This window comes from Dromiciops gliroides, chromosome 4 (assembly GCF_019393635.1).
Source record: "Dromiciops gliroides isolate mDroGli1 chromosome 4, mDroGli1.pri, whole genome shotgun sequence".
In the NCBI taxonomy this organism is placed as follows: Eukaryota; Metazoa; Chordata; class Mammalia; order Microbiotheria; family Microbiotheriidae; genus Dromiciops; species Dromiciops gliroides.
Genome location: NC_057864.1, coordinates 474,102,149 through 474,110,547, shown reverse-complemented (window position 1 = coordinate 474,110,547; position 8,399 = coordinate 474,102,149).

Genomic DNA, 8,399 nt, shown 5'->3' with positions numbered 1-8,399 from the left:
AAGGGAAAAGGATTTCAAGTGGCTAAGATTAAGATTTTGTGTGTGTGTGTTGGGTTTTATTCTACTTTCCCAGGCCAGGAAGAAATTTGAAAGGAAGATTGAGAAAATATGACATTTTGAGACCATTTGAAAATCAAATAGCAATAAGAAATGACAGTAACATAATATCCAATGCTCATATGGCATTTTACATTTGACAGTGTCTTCATATACATTCTTGCCTTTGATCCTTTCAACACCCCTATAAAATAGCTAGTGCAGATATTATGCTTCTCATTTTACAGATGGGGAAACTGAGGCACAGAGGAATTAAAATTCTATCCGAGGTACACAGTGACTAGTAAAGCCAAGACTTAATCCCAGTTTTTCTATCTCCAAACTCACTGCTTTTCCTCGTAAAAATAGGCATCGTCCATCATCAAGGCCGTCCTGCTTTCATATTTCTTATATCTCTTCCTTTGGGTCCATTCACATAGTCACTCAGTTTAGGCACCTATCACCACTCACTTAGACTTGTACCTGTAATAGCTTCCTAAATGTTCTTCCAGCTTCCTCTTTGTATTCTGGCCCCAAACACAGCTGCTGAAAGAACCTTTCTAAGACTAGGTCACTTCTCTTCTCCCCTATCAGCTCTCCACTGCCTTGACAGCAAAAAGTAAACTCCTCTGTCTGGCATTCAGTGTCCTCCAAAAGTCAGGATCTGACCTAAATTTCAGCCTTCTTCACTTAACTGCCCTTATGTCCTGTTCTTGACAAACAGAACTGTTTATTGTTCCTAAAGATGGACTTGGCCATTTCGAGTCTCCATGCATTTACATTGGCTGTTTCCCCATGTCTGGAGTGCTCTGCTTCCTCACTCCTGCCTGAGTTTGTTTCAAGGCTCAGTTTAGGGCCAGCTAGGTGGCACAGTGGATAAAGCACTGGCCCTGGATTCAGGAGGACCTGAGTTCAAATTCATCCTCAGACACTTAACACTTACTAGCTGTGTGCCCCGGGGCAAGTCACTTAACCCTCCTCGTCCTACACAAAAAAATACATACAAAACCAAGCAAATGCTTTTTCTACTCTAATATCCAGAAAAAAGAACTGTGGATTATGAATGCAGATTAAACCATACAGTTTCTACCTTTGGGCTGTTTTTTCCCCCCTTCTTTTTTGAGGTTTTTCCTATGTGCTCTGATTCTTCTTTCACAATATGACTAATGCAGGAATATGTTTTTGTTTTTGTTGTTGTTGTTGCTTTAGTGAGGCAATTGGGGTTAAGTGACTTGCCCAGGGTCACACAGCTAGTAAGTGTTAAGTGTCTGAGGCTGGATTTGAACTCAGGTACTCCTGACTCCAAGGCCAGTGCTCTATCAACTGCACCACCTAGTTGCCCCAGCAGCAATATGTTTAATGTGATTGTATATATATATAACCTATGTCAGATTGCTTTCTGTCTTGGAGAGGAGGAAGGGAAGGGAGGGTGGGAGAAAAATTTGGAACTAAAAATCCTATGAAAACAAATGTGGAAAATTATCCTTACATATAACAGGAAAATAATGAAATACTTTTTTTTTTTAAAGACTTAGTTGAGGGGGCAGCTAGATGGCGCAGTGGATAGAGCACCGGCCCTGGATTCAGGAGTCCCAGAGTTCAAATCCGGCCTCAGACACTTAACACTTACTAGTTGTGTGACCCTGGGCAAGTCACTTAACCCCAATTGCCTTACTAAAAAAAAAAAAAAAGACTTAGTTGAGTGGCAGAGAAGCATTTCCCTAATGCTCTAATTGTTAATGTTCTGTACTTGCTCTTTAAACTGACCTGCTTACATGTTGTACTCCCCCCCTCCCAGCAGAATGTAAGCTCCCTGAGGGCAAGACCTATTTCTGTCTTGTCTTTGTATCACCTAGCACAAAGCCTTATTCACAGTAGAAACTTAACAAATGTTTTCAGTTTGTTATAATAGAAAGCTGATGAGCTAACAATAGAAGGATATTATTAAGTTGGGATTATTAGACCTATTAGCATTATAAAGTTGCCTTGTTTATGTAGGTTAATGAATTATTTAGTGCTGAGTTCAGTAAGAGGCATTGTGTACAAAGGGACAATGACCCTAAACCACTAGACAAGGGGATGTTGATTGACTGATAGGTTGGGGATGGTGATGAACCACCCAATTGGTCAGGAAGGGCAACACCCAAGGCAACAGCATTCTCCTTCCACCCCAACTTGATTGTTATGGGCTGGCACATAGGAGCCTATGGATGGTCCAATACTGGAAGGGACCTTAAATATCATCTGGTCCACTCCACCCCAGCCCCTATTTTGTAGAGAAGAGGAAACAGACCCCGACAAAGAGAAAGGTTTTGCTTAAGGTCACATAGCAAATATAGTCCCAGGGACCAGAATTTAAACTCCGAGGATCATGTGGAGAACTCAGAGGGCACCCATTTGACAGATGAAGAAGTGACTTTCCCAAAGTCCAAGTGTCAAAGGTAGAATTTGAACCCAGAGTCTCTGACTCCACAGCTAGGGCTTTTTTTCTCTGCATGAAACAGGCTTCCTTGAACCCAGGTCTTCTGGCTCCTGTCTAGCACTTTCTATACATCATCTGCCTTTTGCAATCAGGATGTCATTAAAAGGCTGCTGGGCAGTGCATTATTAGGGGCAACCAATCATGGCACTGCAAGGAGACACTAAATCCTTTTTGTATAAGCAATTTCAGGTGAGCCAGCTGTAATACCATTTGCATAATGACTCAATTTAGCCTTTTAATCCTCTAATTAATTTTCTTTAAAGCCAGGAGCATTAGATGCATTTAGGTGTTTAACTGGGGAAGGAGCCCTGTTTAACACACTGCAGAGAAAACAAAGGTGACAACGCATTTTCTCCCTGCACCTTTATGGCCTCTCCAATTCAGAGGCTCATAGATCTAGGGCTAGAGGGGACATCAGAGACCATTTCACAGATGAGGAAACTGAGACTCAGGGAGGTTCATTATTCTATAGTTTCCCTAAAGTAGTCTACTTGCTATTACCCTGCAGACTCTTAGCTAGTCCCCACTCTCAGACATGAATCCTGTAGGAAATAGTCACCCAACTCCTTTCCCCCAGAGAACTAGAATCTGGAACTTTGGCTTCTAATTCGTAGTCAGTCAACAAATATTGAGGGGCTTTCTATGTGCCAGGTACTGTGTTAAGTGCTAGGAATACAAACAACAACAACAATAATGACATCATCATCACCACCATCAACAACAACAACAACAATAACAAGATGGTACTTGCCTGCCTTTAAGGAGCTTATATTCTAATGGGAGAAGATAACACATAAAAAGGAACTGAAAAAAACAGAGGGGGGTAAGATATGTACTGGGATCATGGTGGACAAGTATGGCGACTCAGATGCCCATCTGAGAGAAGAATGAAGGAAGGACAACTTGAGTTCCTCCACACAATGGAGACCCTGGAAGGACTCACTAATAGGAGAAGGGTGCATCAGGGTAGAAGGATACTCTAGGGTGAGAAGGCTGCTGAGGTATGGTGGTGAGTCTAAAGCTCTGCTTTGTGACCCTAGGCAAATTACTTTCCCATTCTGAGCTTCAATGTCTATTTTTACATACTCTATTTCTTTATCTCTTTAAGGTTTAGAATGTATGCATCTCACAACTACTTGTTATTATGCAAGTATTATCACCCTCGTTTGTTTAATTGAGGACAGTGAGAACCATGGAAGTTAAATGACATGACTATCAATTTTGGAGCCAGTATGTGAATCCAGGTCTTGTGACCCCAACTAAACCCAGGTTCAACTAAACCCCAATTTGAAACCCACGTCTTCTGACCTCCGTACCACACCAAGACCATTAGATCCTAGTGCTGACGAGTCCGAACAATGTATAAGGAATGTTTGGAGGAACTGGTGTTGAAGAGAAATGGTAGGGGGTATTTGTTACCTACTTTCAAATATCTGAAGGGCTGTCCTGAATAGGCGGTATTAGGCTTCATGTAGGTAGCTTTAGAAGGCATGGATTAGACCAGTTGGTGAAGATTATTGTGGTGCATAATTGAACTCAAAATTGAAAAAAAAAACCTTTGCTAATCACTGAAGCTGTTTCACAATGGGATGGTATGCCTTATGGAGCCAGTGAGCTCACAGCATAATAGGTCTGGAGTTGAATGGGACCTTGGATGTCATCTAGCCCAGGCTCCTCAGGTTAGGAATGTTGAAATTTTGGTTTATTAGGGTCAAGTGACTTCCTCAAGGTTCTATGAGCTGAGTAATGTAGGAAGGGACATTTTTGACAAGTAGAAAAGAGCAAGGACTGATCCAGCTTTGAGATTCTCTGATTCTTTGATTTTGTGAAAACATATTCTTGTGCTATACCAAACATTGAGAGAAAGGATGTTGAGGAAATAGGAGCAGAAAATTAAAAAGAAAAAAAAAATCAGAGCATCCAATAGGTATGTGGTTACTGGCAAAAAAGCAGGTCTTCTTGGGGTCAGCTCTGTCCTTAGGTGAGTGATGTGGTGAGTCATAAAGACCCACCAAGACATCTACCTAAAGTCCACCTTTATCTCCATTGAAGTCACTGCCTTACAGAGCTGTAACTAGGTTGGTGTCATTGGACATTTTAGCCAAGGTGTGAAATATAAAATGTTTTGATAGAACTATTCCAGGGTAACCTTCCTCCCTTCCATGGCTCTGTCCAAATGCTAGAAATAGGGGGTTTACATCCTAACTCCTGAGTCTAGTACCCTCCCTTCTCCCTCCATCTGCCACTGGACTAGCCCAAGGCACAAAAATTGCTAGTTACAGCACTTCTGCTTTAGATCAAAGGGAAGACACAGTGACCTAACTTTTAATTGAGAATGTAAGACAAATAGGAATGTCCACATACAACTGCTGCGTCATAGATCACAGAATGGAGCAGAGAACAGAGCATCAGAGATTTAGATCAGGGAGAGGTCATGCAGTCCAACCTATTACATTTTAGAGACAATGAAAAGAAAGCAAACAAAGGTTAAATTACTTGCCCAAGGTCAAACAGTTTGTAAGTGAAAGGATTTAAGCACAAGTTCTTTGACCTCAAAGTCAGAGCTCTTTCTGCTATAATACCCCTTGATAGAGCAATTGGAAATATTGTGCCTATTGAAGAGAAATGTGTGTGTGTGTGTGTGTGTGTGTGTGTGTGTGTGTGTGTGTGTTAGTTTGGGGGAGAGGGCTGATGGCATCTTCAAATAGTTGAAAGTCTGTCATGCTCGACCCCAGAGAACAAAGTCTATAAATTGTAGGGAGGCAAATTTTTAGTGAATATGGGTACTTTGATTTTTATTGGCCACCCCTGAAGGCTTCATTACTATCTGATATAATTAGTTGATGGCAATCTGAGAACAAGAGCCCACAGGAATGGGACAAATTTATTCATTCAACAAGTTCAGCATATTTAGAAGGGTAGATTTGATATTTTGTTCTTTCTAGCTGTAGGTGAAGGTGAAGAAAAAGTCCCTTCCTCTCTTTGCGCCTCAGTTTCTTTCTCTGTAAAGGAGGGGATTATATGAAATGGACTCTAAGGTTTTCTTCAGGTCTCATAATCTACACTTAGCATGATGGGAAAGATCAGAGTTAGAGCTTGGAGGAACCTTAGCATTCTTCTAGCCCAAATTTCTCATTTTACAGATGAGGAAACAGAGCCATGGAGAGTAAGAGACTTGCTTAAGGTCACACAGGCAGTCAGTCTATGGGAACACAAATCCAGAGTTTGGAAGGTACTGATATGGTAGGAAAATGGGGTACGGGGTTGGGGTAGGAGTTGGGGTTCTTAGGAATTCCTCTTTAAAGAATTACACCCTCTTGTACACAAAAGTAGTTAGAATAAGGTGATAGTTTATTTAGGAGCAAGGAAAGGGAAGGGTGGGGGGAGGGAAACCATGAAAGAAATCCTTGGACTTTTCATGGGGAGATTTGGCATAAAGCACATGGCTCAGAGGTACCAAATCTCCTCGAACAGGAGACTGGAAGGTACTTTTATAGAGGACTTATGGGGGTGGACCATCTGCCCGTGAAAAGTTCCTTTAGTGAGAGAGGACCATCCCCACTGGTGGTAGCTGGGGGAATTGGGTGAGGAGTGGAGGACCATCCCCCACTGGTAGTGACTAAAGGAATTGGGTGAGGGGTGGCTAAGGATCCCTCATCAGAACACAAAGGCCAAAGCCACACCCAAATTTATCTCCCCTGGGTAAGGGAGACCAGAAGGAAGGGTAGGAATCCCAAGCTAGCTCAGTCTGATTTGGTTCAGCTTATCTCTCTAGGCGTTATCTGTCCTCTGCTTTAGTTTCTCAAGGAGAAGGTTCCTTGATGTGCCCCCAGAGAAATTCTGGGGTACTCTGCACCCCATGACAGTACTTTGGGGGTCATTTGGTCCAAAGGTTCTTATTCTAGGTCTTATGAACTTACTTTGAAAAATTATTCTGATAACTTCATTTCTTTTTTTTCCTGATAACTTCATTTCAATAGAATCCTTTGTAATGAAATCCTATGCATTTTATTTTGTGTTTTAAAAAATGTTTGTTTTTGAGGAATCCTTGGGCTTCCCAGTCTCAAAGGGATCCATGAAACACAAAGGTTAAGAATACTTGATCTTATCTACCTCATTCATTTTATAATCAAAGAAATGGACACCTAGGGGAGTGAAGTCAAGTCAACAAGCATTTATTAAACACCCACTTTATGCCCAGTACCATGCTAAACACTGGGGGTTCAAAGAAAGGCAAAAACAGAGTCCCTGCTGTCAGGGGGCTTATGGTTTAATGGGGGATACAACATGCCAACAGTTCTGCACTTATAAGAGTTCATGGAAGGGACTTATGAGTAGTAAATGTCAGAGCTGGGAGGGGAAGCCAAGGCTTTTTGTTGTAGGGATTGTGTCCTTTCCATCTAACCCACTGCCTTCTAGTAGCCTCTAAATGGTGGGGAAATGGATGGTACAAGGAAAAAAGAGGTTGGTGGGGGATGGGGGGATGTACAGGGGATAGTGTGGTCCAGTCTCATATCTGCATTTATTCTCTGGCCACCCTAGGTTAGTTGCCTCACCTGCCACGTCTTCCTGGCCTGTCTGGCAGGATGGTTGTGGGGCGACAGTGGGATAATGAACTTGGTGCTTTTGTAATCACAAATGGATCTCCACCTGTGCGTTGTCATGGTGATGATGACTCTGAGAGTGATTCACCACTCAGCCTGCTGGCAAGGGAGGGTATAAAAATGATCTTGTCAGCAAGGGGGTCCTAACTGCTCGCCTTTATTAACTGATTTTCTGATCCCAAGGAAAGAATAATTTAATGGTGCATCATGGTATAGAGGAAAGAGTACAGAAAGTAGATCTGGAGGACTTAGGGTCAAATCTCTACTCTGCAACTTACTTCCTATGTGACCCTGGGCAAGTCACCTCATTTCTCTAGGTCTCAGTTTCCTCTTCTGTGATTAACTAGGTGTTGTTAAGGGCTAAAATTCTAGCTAAACTGTCTAAAATATCTAATGAGTGGTCGCCAATAAATTATAAGCTTTAGCAAGAGTTAGACTTTTAAGCATTTATTAAGGAGAATAAGAATTTGGTAAAGAGAGAGAAAGGCCTAGATTCCTATCTATTAAAGGGAGAGCACATTTCTAGCTCCCCTCTCCACCAGCGTCCTCAGGAAAGAGCTTCAGAGAGCGCCAGTCTCTTCCTTCCTCCTCCCACTAGCCCGCGTCACTTCCTGACGCCAAAGAAAAGACTCCTGGTCTTGCCCTCAAAGACCTTCACTTCATGGGTGGAACTCTTCTACAGTAAGTCTCCAGCAGGTGGCGTCATTCCAATCGTTACAGTGGCTTTAAGAACTACATTTTGTTAGTCATATGGAGGATAAACTAGAAAGGGGAGACATAGTAAATGGGGGTACAGGTTAGGAGGCTATTGTGATAGACCACAAGGAAGATAAAGCCTGGAATGATGATGCTGATGACAACTAACATTTACATAGCTATTGAAGATTTTCAAACTGTATTCCATGTGCTATCACCATTTTACAGATGACTAAATTAAGGCTGAGAGAAATTAAGTGACTTGCCAAGGTTACACAGCTAGTTTCTGGGGCAGAATTCAAACTCAAGTTTTGCTGAGGGTGATGAGCGTGTAATTATATAGAAGGGAACAAATGGGAGAGATGGCAGGGGAAGGGGGTGGACTTTGCAATTCTGAAACCCTGGTCAACCTTGTCCTAACTCAGGAATATCAGAATTAGTTTAAAGAAAGATGTGATTATAGTCAAAGTTATATTGCTTGTTAATATTATATTCTTTGGAGGAGGGACTGGAAAGAGAAAAAATAATTTGAAATTCAAAATTCTAAAAGATGAATGTTAAAATAAATAAAATATTATTTA